This window comes from Schistocerca americana, chromosome X, assembly GCF_021461395.2.
Source record: "Schistocerca americana isolate TAMUIC-IGC-003095 chromosome X, iqSchAmer2.1, whole genome shotgun sequence".
NCBI lineage: Eukaryota > Metazoa > Arthropoda > Insecta > Orthoptera > Acrididae > Schistocerca > Schistocerca americana.
This window is the reverse complement of record NC_060130.1, coordinates 434,238,673-434,262,750: the sequence shown is the minus strand read 5'-3', so window position 1 is coordinate 434,262,750 and position 24,078 is coordinate 434,238,673. Positions and strand designations below refer to the sequence as shown.

General features: G+C 41.1%; 1 long non-coding RNA gene across 1 annotated transcript; it reads right to left on the bottom strand.

Moving 5' to 3' along the window:
• Window positions 1-20,195: 20,195 nt before the first annotated feature.
• On the bottom strand, window positions 20,196-20,901 carry LOC124554722. The gene is made up of 3 exons (XR_006968423.1): window positions 20,687-20,901; window positions 20,437-20,547; window positions 20,196-20,329 (listed from the first exon to the last, which is right to left on the bottom strand). It is a non-coding gene; the product is annotated as an uncharacterized LOC124554722 (long non-coding RNA).
• Window positions 20,902-24,078: the final 3,177 nt, after the last annotated feature.

Sequence of the window (24,078 nt, the reverse complement as noted above, 5' to 3'; positions counted from 1 at the left end):
CTATTTAGTTTACATTTTGGGGCAGTGTATACATGGTGTTACAAAAAGGTACGGCCAAACTTTCAGGAAACATTCCTCACACACAAAGAAAGAAAATATATTATGTGGACATGTGTGCGGAAACACTTACTTTCCATGTTAGAGCTCATTTTATTACTTCTCTTCAAATCACATTAATCATGGAATGGAAACACACAGCAACAGAACGTACCAGCGTGACTTCAAACACTTTGTTACGGGAAATGTTCAAAATGTCCTCCGTTAGCGAGGATACATGCATCCACCCTCCGTCGCATGGAATCCCTGATGCGCTGATGCAGCCCTGGAGAATGGCGTATTGTATCACAGCCGTCCACAATACGAGCACGAAGAGTCTCTACATTTGGTACCGGGGTTGCGTAGACAAGAGCTTTCAAATGCCCCCATAAATGAAAGTCAAGAGGGTTGAAGTCAGGAGAGCGTGGAGGCCATGGAATTGGTCCGCCTCTACCAATCCATCGGTCACCGAATCTGTTGTTGAGAAGCGTACGAACACTTCGACTGAAATGTGCAGGAGCTCCATCGTGCATGAAGCACATGTTGTGTCGTACTTGTAAAGGCACATGTTCTAGCAGCACTGTCAGAACGAAACGCGAACGGGCACGGTGTATCAAACTCAGCAATCAGCACATATCTCGACAACAGAGCAGTCGCCTCAGTCTGAAGCTAGCCTTACTTAAATAGCGATAAACTGACACCCGTATGAAATCGTGATAACGTGCTCCATTGAGCGTAGGTGGAAGAACAAACTAAAATGACCTCTAACACGGAAATAAAGCGTTTCCGGACACATGTCCACATAACATCTTTTCTTTATTTGTGTATGAGGAATGTTTCCTGAAAGTTTGGCCATACCTTTTTGTAACACCCTGTATATAGGCTGTAAACAGTTCTGGTGGTTGGTTTTTCTATGACGTAGTAATATTTTGAATTCTACTTCAGGTTCTGTGGACTATTTTCTTCATGTTATGTTTTTGTTCCCTTCTTGGCGCTGTTCCTCTTCTTGTAAATGACATTTGAGGTTTTTGTTTTCCACACATCATAGCACTGAGAACCGAACACTTGTTTTGATGCTATGTTTCGGTTTGTGTTGCCGACTGTCGGATGTTATTGCCAAAGATCGAATGTTGGTGCGAACTTTCGAGTGTAATTTTTGAAATATGTGTGATTTGTTTGTGTATGCATGTGTGAGTGTGTGTGTTTGTGTGCGTGAAATGGTATTTGTTTTCATGCGCTTTTTTTAAATTGTGTGTGTGTGTGTGTGTGTGTGTGTGTGTGTGGCCAGAAGACGAAGGGAGGGAGAGGGAGAGAGAGAGAGAGAGAGAGAGAGAGAGAAAGATATTTATTTGTTAATGTGGCTGTATGTGCAATAGGGAGTCTGTACTGATGTGTGTTTGCTCATTTATCATATGTCTGTTTTCAGCAATGGCTTTCTGGATGTGACAGTTTTCTTGCATTTGTATAAAGTATTTGTCATGGTACTTGCTTTCACAGTATTGCAGTGCACATTCATAACTAATTTGGGCGAAATGTGCATGTTGCAATGGATGTGAGGCAAAACTTATCTCTTCTTACCAAGAGTTGAGAGTGAATGCTTTTACAAAAACTCCAATCCTGAAGATACTTCTTAAGCTCTTGCCCATTAATGCTGAAACCCTTTGTTGAAACTTGTAGAGCGGGTGAATTATCTCTCCATTATCTATATTTTTATTATTTTATTTCTTCGTGTCTACAGCATTTGCGAACTGATTAATAATTTTTCGAGCCTAACAAAGAAGAATGCTGCCCCTAAAGCTTCCGCTCTTAAGGGTTCCGTAGGAGGTGCTCTTAGTGTGCCAACATAATATAAACATTAAGAGAATACGACCAATATAAGAGACCACTTAAAAGGAAAACTCTATGAAAAACTATAGTATTAATGGATTAGTAATGGAACTGAAAGGTGAGGGAATAGCTGGTGAGATATATCAAGTGCAGAAGGTGCAACCAAAAAAATCTAGCAGCTCTATAAAAATTATTTTAACAGAATTCATTTGTTCAAAAGTAAAAAAAAAAAGAACTTGATTATCTTTATTCACAAATGATCGCTGTCGATGTGCTGCCATCCAGAACTTCCTACCATCAAGGTTCGAAAAAATATGTTCATGCAGTAGACAATATACATGAGTTGCCAGATAAATCCACACTTATATGTTCACTGACCCTAAAACTATATGCGAAGCGTTCCTGTTCGGTTATACGGCCTTGGAGAGTTCCGGTTCGGTTAATGTGGCCTATCTTTACAACTTGATTGACTAGCCTTTTTTGGCAAAAAATAGGCATTAGTATTGACGCCATTTTATAAGCACCAGAAGTTTTAATTCTGTTCCGATTCGCTAACACAGTGCGAAGCACTTCCGTATAAATCGCACACCAAAGCACGTTATTTATGTACTCGGAAGACTGCAACACTGTAACTTGAAATGTCTCACTAGTGTAGACTTTGGGCGGTCCGCTATAAATGAGGCGCGGAAGTAACAATGTTTTGAGAAAGACTGAAACCATTTTTTAATGTTATAATGGACATGTGGACAAGCAACGCAATTGAAGACATATTGGCGTTGACTTGCCATTTTATAATGGACGAAAAATTAGTTGCACCCATATTAAAAGTGACGGAAGTTGCAATCACCACAATGCAGAACCTATGGCATATGTTAAGTATCGTTTTTTAAGATGTGTTTCCTTCCTTAATGTGTCTTTGCCAACCTGAGTTTCCATTCATTCTTGTGATCGGTACAGGTTGGTGCAAGTCAAATTTTTCTTGATAGCTTCACTTAAATCTCAATAAAAACTAAGTTTAGTCTCTAGTAGCCGGAGTTCACAGTAATGTAAAAATTTGTAAATGAAATCATGGTCCCAATTTAAGTGTAAATTTATTTATTTGTAAAACCCAATATTGAAATTTCGACCGTGTGGCCGTTGTCAAGTGGAAATTGAGTTCCTGATTACGACCTTCTCGCGTCTTAGAATTTCATTGTAAATATTTTGCACGTATTCTGCTTCATTTTTGTTCACATCCGTAATATTGGTTGGTGTAAATGATTCCATATTTATGTTTCATGTAAAACAGAAACTGGTTTCGACACATGGTACTCTATGGACGCATGTCGGTTTGTTACTGCTTGAGAATCCGTGTGTGACGTGCTCGATTTAAATGCATTTTAAGTATACTGCTCGAATTCCACATTATTTTTTGTTCCTATCCGTTTTTCGTACTCTCACATTTAACAGAGATCACTAAAATTTTCATTGATTGCTGCTAAAATGTATTGTTTGTAGTACCAGTTACGACCGTGTGAACACATTTATCCAAGTACTGTCGCATTTTTAGCAGTTGCTGGGAAGAATGATCTAATCACTAAGACTACAAATCATACTCTCTACTTCTCCATCTATACTCTGCAAGCCACCGTGAAATGTATGACACTCACTGGCAAGAAGCAACACCATTCACAGCAAAATGACATACTCATTACGTGACAAGATCTAATAAAACCAGATATCAGATCTGTCAAACCTGCTAACATAGAGTTTTCCATTAAGTACAAGAATGTACAGAAATGGATGTAAACAAAGTTGGAGTAGAATAAAAGCAATATACTTAAAATGCATTTGGATCGTACATTTCACACACAGATTTGTACGCTAAAATAGTTTGTAACAAACAGAACACCATGCGACGAAACTAGACTTTTTTATATGGAGTCATTTACCCCCCCCCCCCCCTATATTACGGATACAAGCAGAACTCAATCAGAATACGGGCAACAAAATAGCAATGTTATTCAAAGAGTACAATACACATGAGAAGTCGTAGTCAGAAGAAAATCTGGTGATTTTCTTTTTGGTTTCGTTATATGGGGCTCTGCTGTAGACTTTAGTGTACTTGTTACTGCTTACGAATCTGTGTGTGAACTGCTAGTTTAAATACACCCTAAATCTATCGCTTTTATTCTTCTTTATTTTTGTTTGCACCCGTTTGCCGTACTTCCTCGCATGTAATGGAGAATTCCATGTTGGCAGGTTTAAATGTGTGTGAAATCTTATGGGACTTAACTGCTAAGGTCGTCAGTCCCTAAGCTTACACACTACTTAACCTAAATTATCCTAAGGACAAAAACATACATCCATGCCCGAGGGAGGACTCGAACCTCCGCCGGGACCAGCCGCTCGGCTAATCCCGCGCGGCTGTTGGCACGTTTTGACAGAATTGGTATTCAGCTTCAGTAAATCTTGTCATGGAAAGCATACGTAATTTTGCTTTGAATGGTGTTGCTTCTTGCCACTATGCATTTAACAGTGGCTTGCAGATTATGGATGCAGATATAGATGAGTATGCGTTGTCGCCTTGGTGCCTACAGCATTCTTCATTGCAATTGATAAAAATGCGACAGTATTATGCAAGTGTTTTCACACGTTAACTGGTACTACAAAAAGTGTTTCCATACGTCATGAAGTGGCACTACAAACAACGTATTTTAGCAGAGGTCGACGAGCATTTCGCAGGCCTCTATGAAACGCGGGAGTAAGAAAACCGGATGGGAACAAAAATAACGTAGATTACGAGCAATATACTTACAATGCATTTAAATCGAGCACTTCACACACGGGTTCTTAAGAGGTAACAAATTGATATGGGTCCACAGAATACCGTGTGACTGTAAGGCAACAGAGATAATATGCTGTGCAAAATAGACTGGAAAATACTTGTTTTGTGTTTTGATGGGCGTTGTAGTTCCGGTGCATAGTGTTTTGTTTTTCTTTTAATTGCAACGAATTATAAAAGTATGGTGATAAATGCGTAAAATTATATGATGTATTTAGATTTAAGTATTTAAATATTATAAAATATTGTAAACGAATTGTGGCCATGTTTAGCGATTATTTTGACTACTGTGGTGTCATGTGACCCGGCTCAGGACTGTGGATATGAGCGGGAAAATCGTGGTCTTGGTGCGTGGTCCGTTGTGGTGGCAAGTTGGGGGCGGCAAAGTGCCGCGAGTGCAAGCATGGACGCGAGTGTATGCGAAGGAACAAAGTGAAAGTGTATGGGTGTGAGACAAACAGTGTACGAATTGCACCGATTATTATTTGTGAACTTAAAAATGCATGGCCACAACGTTAAAGTGTTTCTTTTGAATAAATAAGTATCAATCTGAACGTGTATAGTTCAATTCACTGCTCTTCAAAAGCCAGCCAATATCTGACTCAATAATAGGGGCGCAAATGCAACCGTTTACTACCAACCCCCTTTGCAGATGAGCCACGTGAAAAATAGGTAGTAAACGAGCCCGAGTTTAGTTGCAATTGGGGGCTCGTCCGGGATAGGACTTTCTTCCATATTCCATAGTATTTCGGAATCGGATGCCCGTCTGATGTTAGGCTTTTGAACAGTCAGTGTGGGGGCTCTGAGCTAAATCGGTGCATTAGCAGTACCGGAGTGTTTGTGCTGGACAAGATACGCGCTGCCCCGTGGTTACGCCGATATAAGGCCACCACGATTGTGAAGCAGTCAGTTACACAGTCTGATGAGTCGACCACGTGTTGCCGCGAGAAAAAACCGTCGTCCGTGCCACGTCCATGTGTTGTTACGGGTAAAGCAGTCGAAGCTGTATCCACGTGCTGCCGACGATCAACGCCGTCGTCCGTGCCACCGACCAACACGATTACATGCGGCCTGGGGCCTACGCAACGTGTTCTCGCTCCTGATCGAGTTTGCTGCGTGTCCACGCCGCCGATTACGATTCATTGCATAGCTGTGCTGCGGAGCTCACTGCAGACGTCGCGTCACACGAGGATATAAAAGATAAGTTCAGCCAGCAGTTACATTGCAAAATTGTGCCCATTCATTAGCCATGGCCGATGAGACGCGTGAATCTGGAAGTGAAGGCGAATCAATGGATGTTAGGAGTAACTGTAGTAGCCCTAGTATGCCAAAAGAAATAGGCTAGATACCAGGAAGTGACCTGAGTACATTTTTTGTTAAACTTACTAGTAAATTAGGAGAAATAGACTCGAAAATAGGGAATATAAAAACTGCAATAGTTGGAGGAATGGATTCGAAAATAGGGGATATGGAATTAAGGCTTAGTGACAAAATAAAGACAGTGAGTGAAAAATTTTATCAGCTAGATCTCAGATTCACTCAAATTACAGATAAAGTCGAAAACACAGTTAAAATTGTTGAGGGAATTATTGAGAGAGTTGATGAGGTTGAAAGAGGACTAGTAGCCAAGGTGGACACTGTGCAAAGTAATCTTGTGGGGCAGATTCAAGTACAGGAACAGAAATGCACATTATTTCAAGAACAAACAGAGGCAGACATTGAATCCATTACGATAGGAGTGCTGCATTGTCATAAGGGAATTACAATAAGAAGGAATTAGAAGGGGAAATAAATGTCTTGAGGGAAACAGTTAATACTGTGGCAGCAAGGAATGGAAATTTACTGTTGGGATATCCTGTGTGGCATGGATGTCAGTCAAAACCTTTTAGTGGAGAGAATAAATACCATGTGGTTGACTTTCTAGCTGCATGTAAGGATAACTTTGTGACAGGGATGAGTGAGCAGGCAAAAATTAAATATGTTAAGAGGCACTTGGAAGGGGGAGCTCAAACCTGGTCCAACCAAAATGATTATAAATTTTGTGATTTTAAAACCTTTTAAAACCTGTTCTTGAACAAATACTGGGGCCAGGCGAAACAATTAAGATTGCAAAACGATTTTTTGAATGGACCCAGTAACAAGAGTGGAAAGGAAAGTATGAGAGAGTTCTGTGTTAGAGAACTGAATAAATTAAATCATCTGGATAGGCCACTGGGTGTATTAACAGAAATATCTACACTAAAGAGAAGATTACCAGGGCATTTGCAATGGGATTTGATTCACAGTGCAACAGATTCAGTGGAATAATTTCTTGATTTTGTGTATAATATGGACAGGGCATTGTGTTACAGACCTAAATACATGGAACATAGGGAGAGTGGAAGGTATCGTGAAAGGGGAAACAGTATTAATTATGAATACAGTAATAATCATAACAGGTGGAGAGAAGATAGAAGTGATCAGAATAATCGGAATAGAGATTGGAGAAGCAGGCCACAAAGATATAACAGAAATTTTGGGGGAGAAGAGAGAATTTTGATCAGATGACGAGTGATAGAGAAGGTATGAGAATAGGAATGCCAGATGCAAATGGACAGGGTAGGTAATCAAAAAACTAATTGATGCCTCACTTAAGGTCCGCAGGGGGGCTGGTAATTATGTGAACAAGGCCAGACAAGGACATGATGGGATGAGTAATAAAGTCAGCAAGTAAAATAGGGAAATTGGGATATGTCATATGGATGCTGTCTTAGGAAATGAAAATCTATGGGGGGGGGGGGGGGGGGGGGGTTTAACAATTATAGAAATTCAGATAAAAGGTATAAGAGGAAAAAAGGGAACAAGGCTAATATCAGCAATGAACAGAGTGAGTTTTACATTGATGACATGTTTAAAAGGGAAGAGAAATTACAAGCAGAGGAGGACAATATTGGTTTGTGTGCAGCAAAATTCATTGAAAGATCAGAGACAGAGGTAGTTTCATCAAAAGGGGGAACAGAAGTGGATATGGAATTAAGGGGCAATGTTCACAGTAATAATGGGTGTGATGAATGGGTAGAGATGTCTATTGGAAATAGTATGGAGAATTGTGGAAAAGGTGAGGAGAGGGTTATTCAGTGTGATGTAAAGGCTAATATGAGTGGTGTTTTTGACAATGTGGAAAGTGCTGGTAAATTACCTACTGATAAGGTTACTGTGCTTGTGGGTGCAGGTGTTAACTGTGGTAGTGATGACTTCAGTGTGGATATGGAAATGTGTAATGATATGGAGAATGTTGCTGTAGGTTGCCCAGAAGATAAAATTGAAACCTATGTTTTCTTAACTGATGATGCAAGCCTGAAAGATAATTGTGGATGGTTAGGAAAGGAGGAGGCTGATTATGATTTGAGTGTTTGGGTGTCCTATGCAAAATTACATAAAGCTTTGATGCCTGAAGAATGGGGTAAAATAAAATTTAAAATTGCCAGAAAATTGGAAGAATTAAGTGAAGAAGAGAATGTTGAGTTTGCTATTAAGGATCTGTTTGAAGGGGATACTGATGTATGTTTTAGAGAAAGACCTAAAGATATTTGCATTATGGAAGAGGAAAGCAGGAGTGAAGTAGAAAGAGATTTATTACAGGAATCAGGGCTGAACAGAGTATAAATAGAAGTGATACAGCCAATAATTGATATCAGTGTGGGAGGAGTTACAGATATAGCATTATTAGACTCTGGCTCAAGTTTATCTGCAATCTCTGAATCTTTCTGGCAGCAAATTAAAGGTTTAGGATTAATAGGATTACCAGTTACAGGAGTCAAAATTAAGACAGCAACTGGGACATGTAGCAAGCCCATCAGCAGGGAAGTATTACTGGAATTTAATAGTAACGAGTATTGTTTTGATATTAGTTGCTTTGTGGTGAAGGGTTTGGCATTGAATGTAATTTTGGGTATGGACTTCTTGTACAAGTATGACTGTAGCATTTTTGTAAAGGACAGAGTGGTAGAATTTGATGCTGGTGGAAATAGACGAAGAATAAAATTTAAAGGGGAATTAAAAGGAGGTGAGACAATTACTCATTTACAAAGGATAGAAGAGGTAGGTGATGAAATGTGCACTGAACAGCAGATACATGACAAAGTAAATGAAATGGGACATTTAAATGAGGAACAAAAGGTGCAGCTTACAGATTTATTGTGTAAACATAAGCATGTGTTCTCTGACAGACCTGGAAAAGTCGTAGATTTCAGTTATGTTTTGAGGGTATTGCCACATGAAGTGATAAGGGCCAAACATTATCCTAGAGCAATAGCTAATAGAGAGGCTGTAAGGGCAAGGATACAGATGATGTTGAAGTGGGGCATTCTGGAAATGGGGAGGAGTGAGTATTGTAATCCAATAATAGTGGTGAAAAAGAGGGAAAGAACACTAATGGCTAAGTGGATGCTTGTAAAATTTTGACATTGGTGAGTTTGTTTGCCATTTATGATTGACTCTAGTTAGCCATGGAAATGGCATAAAAGAATGGGTTTTAAGATATTGCCAAATATTATGTGAAAATTTATATAGGAATTCACGGGAAAAAATTGAGCGTATTTATGTACAGTGATATGGCTGTATGGATGCTCAAAAAAAAATAAAATAAAATAAGAATCTGCATCTGGGAATAAATTCTCTTGGTGCGGGGGGTAGAAGTGTCGGAGCTCCTGATCTGGGAACATTTGAAGGGTGAAATAGAATATATTTAAATATGCCATGTTTGTGTTTGATTTGTGTGCATGTTTGTCATTTGTACAAACGTCAATAAGAACTGATCAATGAACATAGGATGTTCCAGGGAGGGTTTGGGTAGCCTGACTCCTGGGAAATGTGGGTCTGCATAGGCAAGATTTATGAGGATTTGATTAAATTTTGATAGGATGGCTTGGCTAACGAGAGGAAGCACAGTACTGCTGGCTGACAAGTTTGGGAAGCCTGCATTCCAGTGGATAAACCTGTGAACACAAGGATCTGGTTACAACAAACTCATGCAACTTACAGAAACAACTGTGTAAAAAGTGAAAGTGTTGATGTACAGCGAGTGTGCAACCTACATATAGACTAATATTTATATAAGTTTCATTGCATTTTGCCTGCCCAATCAGACTCAATAGGAGACTATCTAATTGTATATTTGAATTGGATACATTGTTGGATAATGTTTGTATGTTTTCTGATGACAGTACTTACACTGATTACCTCACCACTAGAATACAGTTCTACATGTTTTGGTGCCATTATTGTTATAATTAAAATGTTTAATATATAAAGTAATATGGGTTTGCTCCATTTGGTGCTACTTCATGTTGCCATTACTAAGGTAATGTCTCCATGAAGTGGGGATATGTAGGGCAACAGAGATAATATGCTGTGCAAAATAGACTGGAAAATACTTGTTTTGTGTTTTGATGGGCGTTGTAGTTCCGGTGCATAGTGTTTTGTTTTTCTTTTAATTGCAACGAATTATAAAAGTATGGTGATAAATGCGTAAAATTATATGATGTATTTAGATTTAAGTATTTAAATATTATAAAATATTGTAAACGAATTGTGGCCATGTTTAGTGATTATTTTGACTACTGTGGTGTCATGTGACCCGGCTCAGGACTGTGGATATGAGCGGGAAAATCGTGGTCTTGGTGCGTGGTCCGTTGTGGTGGCAAGTTGGGGGCGGCAAAGTGCCGCGAGTGCAAGCATGGACGCGAGTGTATGCGAAGGAACAAAGTGAAAGTGTATGGGTGTGAGACAAACAGTGTACGAATTGCACCGATTATTATTTGTGAACTTAAAAATGCATGGCCACAACGTTAAAGTGTTTCTTTTGAATAAATAAGTATCAATCTGAACGTGTATAGTTCAATTCACTGCTCTTCAAAAGCCAGCCAATATCTGACTCAATAATAGGGGCGCAAATGCAACCGTTTACTACCAACCCCCTTTGCAGATGAGCCACGTGAAAAATAGGTAGTAAACGAGCCCGAGTTTAGTTGCATGACGAAACCAGCTTCTGTTTTATATGAAACAAAAACAAACATGGAATCATTTATCCCACCCAAGATCATGGATGAGAGCAAAAATGAAGCAGAACACGAGCAATATATTTACAATACAATTCAGAGTTCAATACATAAAAGAAGGTCGTAATGAGGAACATAATCTCCACTTGACAATGGGAGCCTGGCGAAATTGCAATAAACCAGACCCACTCATAAATATTATGGTCTAGTACTCGTATTTCGCAAAGCAATAATACGGATTATCGCTCCATACTTTCCCGCATTCGAATCCACTGCCAGAGCACGAAGAGCGAGTAGAAAATTGTAAAAGCAATCAAATGCCCTACAGGAGATATGAGAAAGATGATAATTTCATTAGATGCTTGCATCAGGCGGGAACGGAAGTGAATAAGCACAAGCTTTTTAATTGTTTTAATTAAAAACGAAAAGCAATATGTATCGCCTCTAAAGTAAACCAGTACGAACATGTTATCTAATATTCTGATTAAAATTATAAATATACTATAGACCTAATCATTCTCGTTGCTTATGTTCATGGTACCTGCGATAACATGGCTTATGGAGCACTGTTATGTTGTATATTTTTGATGATAAATAAGTGGTTTACCTGGAATCATGCTATCTTCCCACTGAAAATCTATATAGTAGATTTTGTCAAGTTGCCTATGTGACAGTTCGTTCGTATATTTCACATTTTATCAATCATATTTTATTGAAATTATCCTCTTTATACGTACTGTAATTCATGAAGTACTTCGCATATGTCACTGCAGGCGTTAGTAACTAGCTGATGCACAACAGATAATGAAATGCGAAACAATCACGAACGGAAATGTCTCCGGTTACTACAAACCAGAGTGTAAATGCTAGCCTCAGGTTATGTTGGTCGTCGATAATTAGTATTCTTTTTTCCACAATTGTAATGAGCAGCCTGCGGAAAGCATCTGTGGTCATATGTGCCAAATTTTGGTGTAAGGCTAAGGCAAGCAGCAGCTGCAATTCAGTTTTAAGTACATTACCTCCACGCATTTCACGTTTACACACAAATTAATCCACTTAGTCTTCCATCACTACGCCATTTTGCTTACTTTGTCAAAAACAGTGCGCTCGCCATGCAAATTAATCCTCTCTGAACATTAATGTTTCGCATCTTATCTCTATGTAGTGTTGTCTCCTTTGTGTCGAGCCGCAGCGGTCAATCGCTGATCGTTTGGAATTCCCATGAAGTCTGGTGAAACGCATGCAACGAATTGGTCATGTGTGGCAGTATGACAGCGGTTCGTTTGTTGTCTAGTTAGGTTAAATATTTGCGTAATTTTGTTTCGTTCAGTCTCACTTCGCTAGGCACAAGTGGAGTGAGAACTTTATGTTAGAATTTATAATTATTCAGGAAGTGCGGACTATATTAAAAGTAAAGCTGAAGACGGAGTTGACACTTCATTTAAGATTAGGTGACCTTATTTTTGGGAGCCGAAGGTGGGACCAACATGGGTGCCCATATAGGAGGGCAAGGGTGGTCGTGTTGGTTGGGGAGGGGAGGGGGCGTTACATACGCGCCCACTGGACAGCGAACTCCATGAATATAAACTGTGAGAGCCGCTGTGATCTAAATGTCACAACACAAACTGGAGATAACGTATGTTACCTTGTGCGCATTCAGGATTATTATTTTATCAAATTTCCTGATGGCAGTAATTTCACAGTAACACATTTCCGTTAGCAATTCTTACTTCGTAATGGAGGCTTCAACGTTATTTATGATGCCTTGTTTAATACTGAATAATTTCGGAATATAAGGCCTACAAATTTGCTTTGTCTAACAAAGAGTGCTGAACCAAGGCACTGGCAGTTAATCTTGACGCAGTCTCAATTTTCTCACGGTTTTTCCCTGCCCGCCGCAGTATTGATCATGTGTTTGAATAACGACCGGCACTCCTGTCTAGTACTTTTACCTAGTTCCATAGGATGAAGCCTGCCAGTGTTTCTGTTTCTACTTGTAACAAGTAAGATGCAAGGCCCTTTGTCAGTATAAGTTAGCGGTGCAACTTACATGTTAGTGGATGGTGGTACCTTCTTGGGTGGCGTCGATACGTAGCACTTTCTCAATTTTGTCTCGTTGTTCATTGTCTCCTTCATCCTTCGTGCGGTCCCGTTGGCGTTTCTGCGCGGATGGAAGGTCTCTTGCTGCAGTTGCGTCGACAGGTGAAATCTATTGGTGTGTGTCTGCGTTGTGGAACACGATGATTTCGTAGCTATTCACTTCACTGATGGGTGCAAGAAGTGCTTCAGTATCCATTGCGACATTATGCGGCTGGTTTTGCAAAGTGTGCTGAGCAGGGGGGCTGCAGTCGCCGCCGTCCGTGTTGGTGATCGCAGCGTAACAAAAGTTCTAACGATATTGCAGAGCCTATGGAAGTAGAACAAATACCGGAACGACCTGTGACTGTGTACAATGCGCGAGCGCAAGCCTTATAGTAAATGTTTACTGCACCGTAGCTGCCGATATTGGCTCTTCTGCATCCCGGAGCGAACTGAGATGGCGATTTTGATACGAAACAACTAGACGCATTTTAAAATTTGTTTTCTAAAGAGAATGAGGTACCATATCAAATAAACATTTTAATTTAAATGTTTAGGGCTTACCTAGTATAGTGCTTGACGTGCTCTCTTATGTGAAATATGTATATCCTTGGATAACAATTTAAGATCGCCGTTACTTTGTAATACTGTGATGCTTTTTTTAAAACCTAACCGTGGAACGAAACCGTGTCTTTTTGTCATATGTGGACTCCGTCGCTCCTAAAACTTCTTCTGAGCTGGAAACTGGGAAATTTTGCAGGTCCAAATCTCTACTAAATAATTGAAACATTTCTCCAGAAGCACTCAAATACTGACTCTTGTTAGAGCGGGTGTCACGTATCTTGGCGGGTGGTGGGGGAGTTCTGCACAGCCAGCAGTTAGTGGTGGGGGAGCCAGCTGCCAGCTGCGGCAGTGTAGCCACACTATACGTTAAACGCTAACCACACTATGCGTTAAACGCTCCATTCGACTGTCAGCTACTGACCGCAGCGCATAGAAGTACGTGCACATATCTATACGTCTTTGTGAGAAAGGCGTTGTCATCGAATCGTCTGCCCTTAAAATATGGAGTTGTATAAAATGTGTAAAAATAAAAAATCTGTGAACATTGGCAAGAATAACAGATGGACTTGCATTGTTTATTGTGTTTGTCGATCAACACAAGAATACCGTGTTGAGTAACTGGGAAAACTGCTGCGCATTTATTTATCTTTCCTATTCTAACTCATAAAATACGATCGTCTTGTGCTGCCTTGAAAAATAAAATTTGAAAAGAAGAAAAAACCTCGCGGAAAAATGCATACCTACTGATAATCAAAGGATTTTTATAAGACACATAAAATGTTTTGCAATACGTGTGAGTACTGGGAAAAATCGCGGCACGTACAGGAGTATTTCTGTCTCCCTTTCAAACTCAGAGGATACGTTCACCCCGTGATGGCTTGCCATCTGTAGTCAAAATTATTTATTTGGACTGCAGGGGAAATATTCGCACATGTGAAATTGTTACATGCCTGTTTTTAAGTGACCTAAGCAAACGTTGAGCAGTCTAGATGTAGAGCATCTTTTCAGCACATAGCTGAAAGAATCATATTTCAGAAAATATAAAACTTGCCTGGTATACATTAAAAATCGTTATTAAAAGAACCAAAGGCACTTTCTGTTTCTAGACACCTCACCTACAACAAACAATTTAAAATTGTTGATATTGTGCCTATTGTACATAGTTATTGTCATACGTAATATAAAACAAGTTTCCACGTGCTGTTTGTTGGGACTAATTTTCGGGAAAGCAAGAACAATTACTTTTTCAAAAATGAAGTCAGCATTCCGACTAGCACAAATACAAAAGAAATTCTACATATCTTGAAGGATAATTCAATAAGAAAATCGACGAGTGTAATCACTGAAGACAAGCTTCAAAGTCCCCAATGAAATTGCGTAAGAAACTAAAATCCTTTTATAATTACTTTACCAGCCAGGCAAACCTAGACTCAAGTTATATTATATAAACTTACGATTTACGATATAGGTTTAAATGCTTACCGCAGCATTGCAGTACCGTCGCAGGTATCCCAAAACAATATCTTCATCCTCGCTGTCTGATAAAGACGAATCCGAATCGTGAAGATTAATTATGAAAGGCTCCATCACCGAGTCTCTGTCGATTTACTTTTTAAAATATTCTTTCTGGAGTGTTTCCGAATGTCTGACGCAGTTTGCCCATGCAGACAAGCTTACGTTGTCCACTGCTTCATGTGTGCGTTCTTTCTACGTCAGCAATTCAGAAGGTGCTGTTTCTTTCTGAGATATGGGATTTAACTTGCGCCCATACCAGCTCAGTAGGATTGTAGTGGCAATGATATTGTGGTAACCTGATTACTCGGCGACCATCTGTCTTGCCATTTCATCTACCTGGTAAGTGCGGTATTTAGGCTTGTATGCATTTACGAGCATGAGTAACTCTGCCCTGGTCTGGGACGCTGTGTGAGGAATTCCATTAGACGACGACCATGAAATAATTTCATCCTTCCTGGTATCTGAAGTACGAGCCTTATTCCCTTGTACAGAGTGCACGCTTGTGTTGACCAAGACAATAACAGAATTCTCTGCCATGGCGGAAGTAGCTGTTGTACAAACCACCTCTTGAAGACAGCATAGGTCATTTCAGAGTGATAGTCATCCGATTCCTTCGTCTTTGATGCTTTAAATATTAATTTACTCTCTGGTATGAAGCCTGTCTCTGCAGAACCAGCGTGAAGCACAATAAGGCGTCTCCCTTTTCCCACAGGAACATTCAGGCCACCAACATCGTCACTTGTCTTCTACCACATTGGCCTTGAATGGTTCTGGTGAATGTATGTTTCATCGAGATAATAAATACGTGATTTTCGGGCTTGTTTCATCCGGTGCATTTCTCTCAAGAACACAGTTCTTGCTGCTACAGTGTCACTTCTATCTAAGAGCAGTTTTCTTCCGCCATTGCTCTTTCTGTATTTAAATGCCATCTACCTTAATATTCTGAGCAAGGTAGATTTGCTGCCATTGAAACTTTCGGCTTCTTTCATGTAGGAACACAATTGATCTGCCGTAGGATATTCGCCTTGGCTATACATGTCGAATATTTTGCGCTGTAACACATTCTTGCTGAAATCGTCGAGCTCACTTACGAATCTCTTTCGATTTCGGCACTTACCGGGCGACTTAAAAATAGATGATTCATTCTCTTTAGTAGATGCTTTGGCTTCACGGGCGATCCATTGTACAGTTCTCAAACCGATACCACACGCCTCAGCTGTTCGTTCTTGGCACTTGGCAACACTAGGCGACACTTTTTTGTCAGCTGTGGCTGCCGCTTCCAGCTCCCGTCTAAAGAACTGATACCCGCAAAATATTCTCTCTCTCGCCTGCCTGTGTAGTACTGGGTGACATTTGCTGTTGCCACTCATATTACCACAATGCCGTGCAATAACTTGCGAAAGAGCGCCACACACAATTCTAAAACAATTCGTTAACTTGCTCCGCTCAGAACGACATCAAATCGGGCGCTCGCTACGGCTGACTGACTCCTATTGGTCGGAAGGTCACGTGACTTCCGTGCTATGCGCATCCAGTCCTCACCCGCCAAGTTACACTCCTGGAAATGGAAAAAAGAACACATTGACACCGGTGTGTCAGACCCACCATACTTGCTCCGGACACTGCGAGAGGGCTGTACAAGCAATGATCACACGCACGGCACAGCGGACACACCAGGAACCGCGGTGTTGGCCGTCGAATGGCGCTAGCTGCGCAGCATTTGTGCACCGCCGCCGTCAGTGTCAGCCAGTTTGCCGTGGCATACGGAGCTCCATCGCAGTCTTTAACACTGGTAGCATGCCGCGACAGCGCGGACGTGAACCGTATGTGCAGTTGACGGACTTTGAGCGAGGGCGTATAGTGGGTATGCGGGAGGCCGGGTGGACGTACCGCCGAATTGCTCAACACGTGGAGCGTGAGGTCTCCACAGTACATCGATGTTGTCGCCAGTGGTCGGCGGAAGGTGCACGTGCCCGTCGACCTGGGACCGGACCGCAGCGACGCACGGATGCACGCCAAGACCGTAGGATCCTACGCAGTGCCGTAGGGGACCGCTCCGCCACTTCCCAGCAAATTAGGGACACTGTTGCTCCTGGGGTATCGGCGAGGACCATTCGCAACCGTCTCCATGAAGCTGGGCTACGGTCCCGCACACCGTTAGGCCGTCTTCCGCTCACGACCCAACATCGTGCAGCCCGCCTCCAGTGGTGTCGCGACAGGCGTGAATGGAGGGACGAATGGAGACGTGTCGTCTTCAGCGATGAGAGTCGCTTCTGCCTTGGTGCCAATGATGGTCGTATGCGTGTTTGGCGCCGTGCAGGTGAGCGCCACAATCAGGACTGCATACGACCGAGGCACAAAGGGCCAACTCCCGGCATCATGGTGTGGGGAGCGATCTCCTACACTGGCCGTACACCACTGATGATCGTCGAGGGGACACTGAATAGTGCACGGTACATCCAAACCGTCATCGAACCCATCGTTCTACCATTCCTAGACCGGCAAGGGAACTTGCTGTTCCAACAGGACAATGCACGTCCGCATGTATCCCGTGCCACCCAACGTGCTCTAGAAGGTGTAAGTCAACTACCCTGGCCAGCAAGATCTCCGGATCTGTCCCCCATTGAGCATGTTTGCGACTGGATGAAGCGTCGTCTCACGCGGTCTGCACGTCCAGCACGAACGCTGGTCCAACTGAGGCGCCAGGTGGAAATGGCATGGCAAGCCGTTCCACAGGACTACATCCAGCATCTCTACGATCGTCTCCATGGGAGAATAGCAGCCTGCATTGCTGCGAAAGGTGGATATACACTGTACTAGTGCCGACATTGTGCATGCTCTGTTGCCTGTGTCTATGTGCCTGTGGTTCTGTCAGTGTGATCATGTGATGTATCTGACCCCAGGAATGTGTCAATAAAGTTTCCCCTTCCTGGGACAATGAATTCACGGTGTTCTTATTTCAATTTCCAGGAGTGTATATGACGCCCGCTCTTAGGCTAGGCGCAAATTGAGAAGCGTATAGCACGTGTGACGTGACACAAGACTACAGCGCGACACGCACGTGCCGCACGGGTCGCGCAGGTGCAGCGCATATTGCGACGCGTACACCATATTTCGCACGCGCCGACTGGCGACGCTCTGCGCCAACTGAACCGAAGCGCGCGCAACCTCTTATCTTTCTCAAACGATTTTACAGAAACTATTCTCTGAAAATATATGATTTTTGCCTTACTTGTAGCGTTTATATGTCAGCTTCTTGACGAAGTGCCCACCACCTCGCTAATGACCATTCTTATTGTGATGTACACATTTTAGTGACACACTACGCAATACTCAAAAAGTTTGCAACGAAAATTAGGGGCCGCTATGATTTTGCAATTGGTGCGTGTTACACCATATGTTGCTGCGCATGAAATTCAGTCACCTAGCTAGCGAGGCAAGCGCGCCGCGAGAAACTGTGCCTCAACCACAACGCCGCGCGACCTGGCGCAGGCGCGTGTCGCGTCCCAGTCGCGTCGCGTCGCAATTTGCGCGGTGCCATTTGAAGCTGTGATGTTACAAAAACACGCGCTGCGCTGCGTCGCGCCACACACGCTATACGCGTCTTAATTTGCGCCTAGCGTAAGACCAATTAAACCCTGAGAATTTTCCTTTATTAACCAATTTGCAAACTGATGTAGGAACTGTAGTATGTGCTCAGAATTCCTGGTTATTGGCACTTGAAACCTATTTAATAACCTTTTACCTTTTAACAATGTTTTTACATTAACTGCATCCCACCACTTGCAAATGATCTCAATGAAAGTTGCAGTATCATTGCAGTATTCAATATTGTGTTTAAAGCCTAATTCCCTGGGAGCAATGGCTGTTGTATGGTCAAAAATATGTAGAGCAGATTTTACATTCTGCGTTTCTATGGTTGAGGGATACAGTGATTTAAGACAAATTTCAATAAATTTGCCTTCTTCCAGCAAATGAAGAGATTTCAAACTATTGAAAAACGCAAAACCACCATCCAGCTCATTATTAAAATCCGGCCTTCTTCCAGCAAATGAAGAGATTTCAAACTATTGAAAAACGCAAAACCACCATCCAGCTCATTATTAAAATCCGAGTCTCGGTCGGGCACACAGTTTTAATCTGCCAGGAAGTTTCATATCAGCGCACACTCGGCTGCAGAGTGAAAATCTCATTCTGGTATATAATCTCTTCTTGCTGATTCAGCCAATTGTTATGTATGCATTTTAATAGGTGCACGCTATGAAACATAAAATAAAAAGTCCTACTTCCAGCACCTGGTGAAGGGTGTCGGTATTTAATTTTAAGTTCGGGTGGATCACTGAAGTAAGATACAGCTTTCTTATTGATGGCATTATTATCAGATACAATACCAACAACTTCAAACCCTATGCTTTCTAACTTCAATACAATATCTTTAAGGAAGGTGAAAAGAGCAGGGGCCTGCATGACTGACCGGCAGAATATGAGCTACATCAGTGTACTGTGTATCCAAACCACGCACCGTGAGTACGTAGGCTGCAGATGCACATTCACTACTATTATAGGCCTGGCCAACTGTTTCCCCCGTTGTAGCCCATTTGTGACTTTAAATGGATTTCATCCATCAAGAGGAGAACTGTCCGGTCTTCTTCAGTTAATCTCACTTTTTTAGCTATGTATCCAAGAAAATGTGCAGTAACTTGTTCAAGAGCAGGATTGCTAGCAAATCCACCACATATCCTACTCAGAGTAACAGGGCAAGGCATAGTTATTATACCACTGCTTCTTAAAAACTTGTAACAGTGAGGAGAAATAGAATGAACTAATGACCACGAAACTAAAATATCCCATGAATATCTTGCACTATTCTCCTTGTATTTTAGCAATGAAATCTGTTCATTCATAAAGTTTATAATTTCATGTTTATCTGGCAACTTTTCAGATAAATTATTCAAAGTAGTGGTTATGAAATCAATACTCTCATTAGGTTCCTGATCTTCTCTGCTGCTAAATTTTAATTTGACAATATTAAGAATATTAGTTAACTGTGTTGTGGTAGTTACAGTTACTGGAAACTTTATGTTCCCTGTTTGACCAAGCTGTAAATCATTGACATGGACAGTGAGAGTGAGATTTGCGTTAATTGTAACATAACACAGAACTTTCTAAAATGGCACTTCACTAATTAAAAGAAAATACACACTATTCAAGTTTCTGACACAGGTCCACTCATTCAAATCACTACTATTAATTTTATCACATAATTCTTTCAACGGAGAGAATGATATTGCCTTCTTATGGTCTTCATGAGTATTCAAACCTTCTTTCAGCGCAGATCTGACGAAAGCATTTTTCAAACGCTGTCTTCGATCTTCAGGATGTTCTCTTGATGCTGACGGTGTAGATAAATATTCAGGACATCCTGGCAATAGTGCTGCTATTGCACCTATAAAAAATATTAATTCTCAGTACCTTACCACATAAACCAAAAGCGTAAGAGATTCGTCCAATAATTATATAACCTAACTCAAAGTCCATAAACAACCAACTTACCTTTCCTTAGACGTCGACGGTCAAGAGGTGTTGTAATTAATCTTCCAGTCTTAGCTCATATGCTGATGTAGTTCTTTCTCTATCGTGTGCATGGAAGTGCAGCTCACAAACCTGTTAAAAATAATGGATTACGTTACGTTAGTATGATATAAGTTTGGCCTATGTATACAGGTTATGTTTATAAATTACAATTAACACTCAGACTAAACAGAACCATTTCATAGGTTTATTTACTAAAGCTGCTACTTACCACATAGTGATCTGAAGGGGTAAAATTATCATGTTGAACTGCTCTTATCCATTCTCTCCTTGCATCTTCATCACGAGGGAAATGGAATGTACTGACTCTCTCCTGAGCAGTATAATTGCCTCTACAAGCACGCATACAGCATCTACGTGGTATATTTATATGTTGAAGTAGTATGAACACTATTACACTAACATTTCAATACAGTCATATAACGGCTAGACAGGCGAAACAACCAAGACAGCACATGTGGCTTTGTGTATGTTATGACACGTAGTGCTTACGTCACGAGCGACTCCAAAGACAGTGTAGCGGCCTTGTTCCTAGGTGGCACTGGCTAGACACGCTTCAGCGCCACGCGGCTCGCCGAACTTTGCTAAGACCCGTATTACAATATCATATTTCTTTGACAAAGAAATATGAACAAATATTCGTCAAATTTTTTTGACAAAGATCTGTGCGTGCGCTGCTCGCATTTATTAGGTATATTTTAAAGTGTCACAGTAGCTGGAACCAGCCCGAACAAATATTGTTCGTTAAATCTCTCGTACGACCCCCAGTTTCGATGGAAAGCGTCGGCTTCCTGTCCGTTACAAACAAAATTATTTTTAAATCGAACTTTTACGTGCCCATTCGATAGAGCAGTCCCAAATTAGTGTAGTGCGATATTCCTTTTATCGATATGTATTAACAGGGACAGTAAAACACAAAGAACAAGCCAGAACTTTAGCAGCAACCGCGACGGACCAATGCTGCTGCATAGCAGTCAGCGAGGGCCAGAGAGGTGCTGCCGGTGCTGGAGTAGTGGTTATTACCCGTGCTTTACTGTTCCTCTTAATATATTTCGATGAAATGAATGTAGCACTTCACTAATTTACGACCGCTCTGTCGAATGGGCACGTAAATTTCCGATTCGAAAATCATTTTCTTTATAATGGAAAACAAACAGACGCTTTCCGTCGACGCTGGCCATCGCATGAAAGAAGTGAGGTGGAGCATCTGTTTGGGCTGGCTCCAGCACAAACAAAATTGCAAATATCTGCCAAAACACCAGAGAAAATGCGTCTGACGACTCTTAGATGGGACACCCTGCTCATATAAAAATTGCGATGAAGACACTTGTGAATAAAAATATATATTTTTCTAAATACTTACTTTAAAACATGATAAGTTGAGGCTAATATAAAGTTGCCAATAATATTTTGGAAACAAATTGCGTTTTATTTCGTATAAAAGAACAAAAAAGGAATTTGAAAAATTGTGTACATAAATCAAACACACGCAACAGAATGTGCAGTAAACGAAAACTTCTTCACCACTACAGACAACGGAAAACGAAAAGAGTTTCAGCATATTTTTCACTAATTTGTCTCCGATAGGGATTACTACGAATAAAAAGAAGTGCATCAACATTGTCCGGGGAAAAGTTGAGAATGAAACTGCTGGAACAAAAATTTCTTTCAGAAGCAGAGCTAGATGCTTGTATACACAATATGTCTCTGGTGATCTTCTGAAGAGTCAGCAAATTTTGAAGGCTCGTTTTCCAGTAAGAAGCCACATTTTCTTCTATTTTGCAGTTGTGATTTAAATATTTCTCCAGCTCATCTATTGGAATACGAGTCATTGACATCTACCCACAAAACAAACTTCTTTACTTTCGCTGGTAGTGGAGTTTCTGTGGAATCTGACGAAAGAATTCTTTTCGTGGCTCGTGCATGCGTCTTTCACCAAAATGATTTTTACCTGATTTTAAAAGTACGAAGGCTTTTTAATATATCGTTTTGCAAATCCAGGTCTATGTGAGCCCTACTGTGACTATGAAAGAATATTGAAAATAAAACTAAATGTTCTGTTGTTGAAGCTATTTGAATTTCAGTGTTCCGCCAAGGTCGCTCACAAGTCGATCGGGCGAACTGTTACAGTTTATATTCAGCTCAACTGTTCTTTAGTCGAGGGAACATCGACATTCTGTGACCTACCTCGGTTTCAATCGAGTGATGTTCCCTTTGGAACTGGCCTGTGGCGAGCTATTAACACGGCAATAAATGGATTGTACGTCTCGCATGTGCCGTAACTTCACGCCTCTTGTCGTCAGATACCATTTTTAAATGATGAAAAAGTGACCAGAGAAAAGTAGCTACCTCATGCCACCTCTGGTCAACTAACCTTTTCTCTAAGTCATGAATTGAGGCGTTTGCGTAACAGATCTATTTCAGAGGCTTCTCTGTCCTGAGGCGCTTGACTCAGATGCTGTAATGTATTCTCATTCCTTGGCAACTGAAAGTGTAGTGTAGGCGATTACTCCAGCTGTAATACCTTTGACGCCTCCTTGAAACGCTGCAAAAACCCTCATGTTTTTGAAGACTTGCTATAAACTAAATGATAACGTACAAGAATTACAGTAATAGTATACATACTATGAGGAGAGGAATCAGTTCGCTCATCACTGTGATACCAATTCCTTCAATTCGAGCTATTTCTTCGTTCTCAGAGAGCTTCCCGCACAAAGCCGGATATTGGCTTACTACCGATTTCAACTGCACATTCCAGCGAGTACCGTTGGTCTCTTCCAGTGTTCTACCAACAGCATCGAGAAGGCCACTTTTCCTTGTATACATCCTCCACAATAAAAGCATTTCTTAGCACTGTATTTAGCATATGGCAGGAACAATTCAATTGTTAATAATCGCGCCGTGCAGCGACAGTGTTGACACCTTGGTCAGTAGTAAAAGGCATTTCTTTCAAAGCAGTGTTGTGGGTACCAAGAGACATAAATTTTTTCAACAGTTCTCTTCGAATGGTATCGCCCGCTTTTGGTTCATTTGTAAACTGAGTTGTAAACAAAACGTGAGAGCTGAGAGTCCAGGCAACAAAACAGGAGACAGTACACGTGAGATAATGGTTTCTTCTTCCACTACATGTCCACGTGTCAGTTGTTGCTGAGCAGTCACCGTTTGTTATATAAGAAATTACCTCAGGCATAATTACATCATTTAGGTTTTTAGCGCTTTCTGCCATTTGCTGCGACAAGGTTAACCTTCACCTCATATAGTTCGGTATGACCTTAGGTCTCGCCCACACGTAGTCACGCATTTATCGATAGTTGCCTCCTGAGCAAGTTTAGGAAGGCGCTTGTCGTCCACACACGAACACCGTTTAGCCACACGAAATCTTGTTTATTGCACATGCGGATAGCGAGAAATGTGCGAAGTGCCAGTTAACCCTTTACCATGAACACAAATTTCACTGAACAGCAAACAAAATTAGCGTTTTTTCCCATCGCCATTCACTATAGGCTTAAATACCGTCCAAACTGATCTTTTAGGATTCGTTTCAGGCTGTGTAGCTCTATATTAATGACTGATTAACTTTCCTTTTCTCCCTTTTTCTCGACA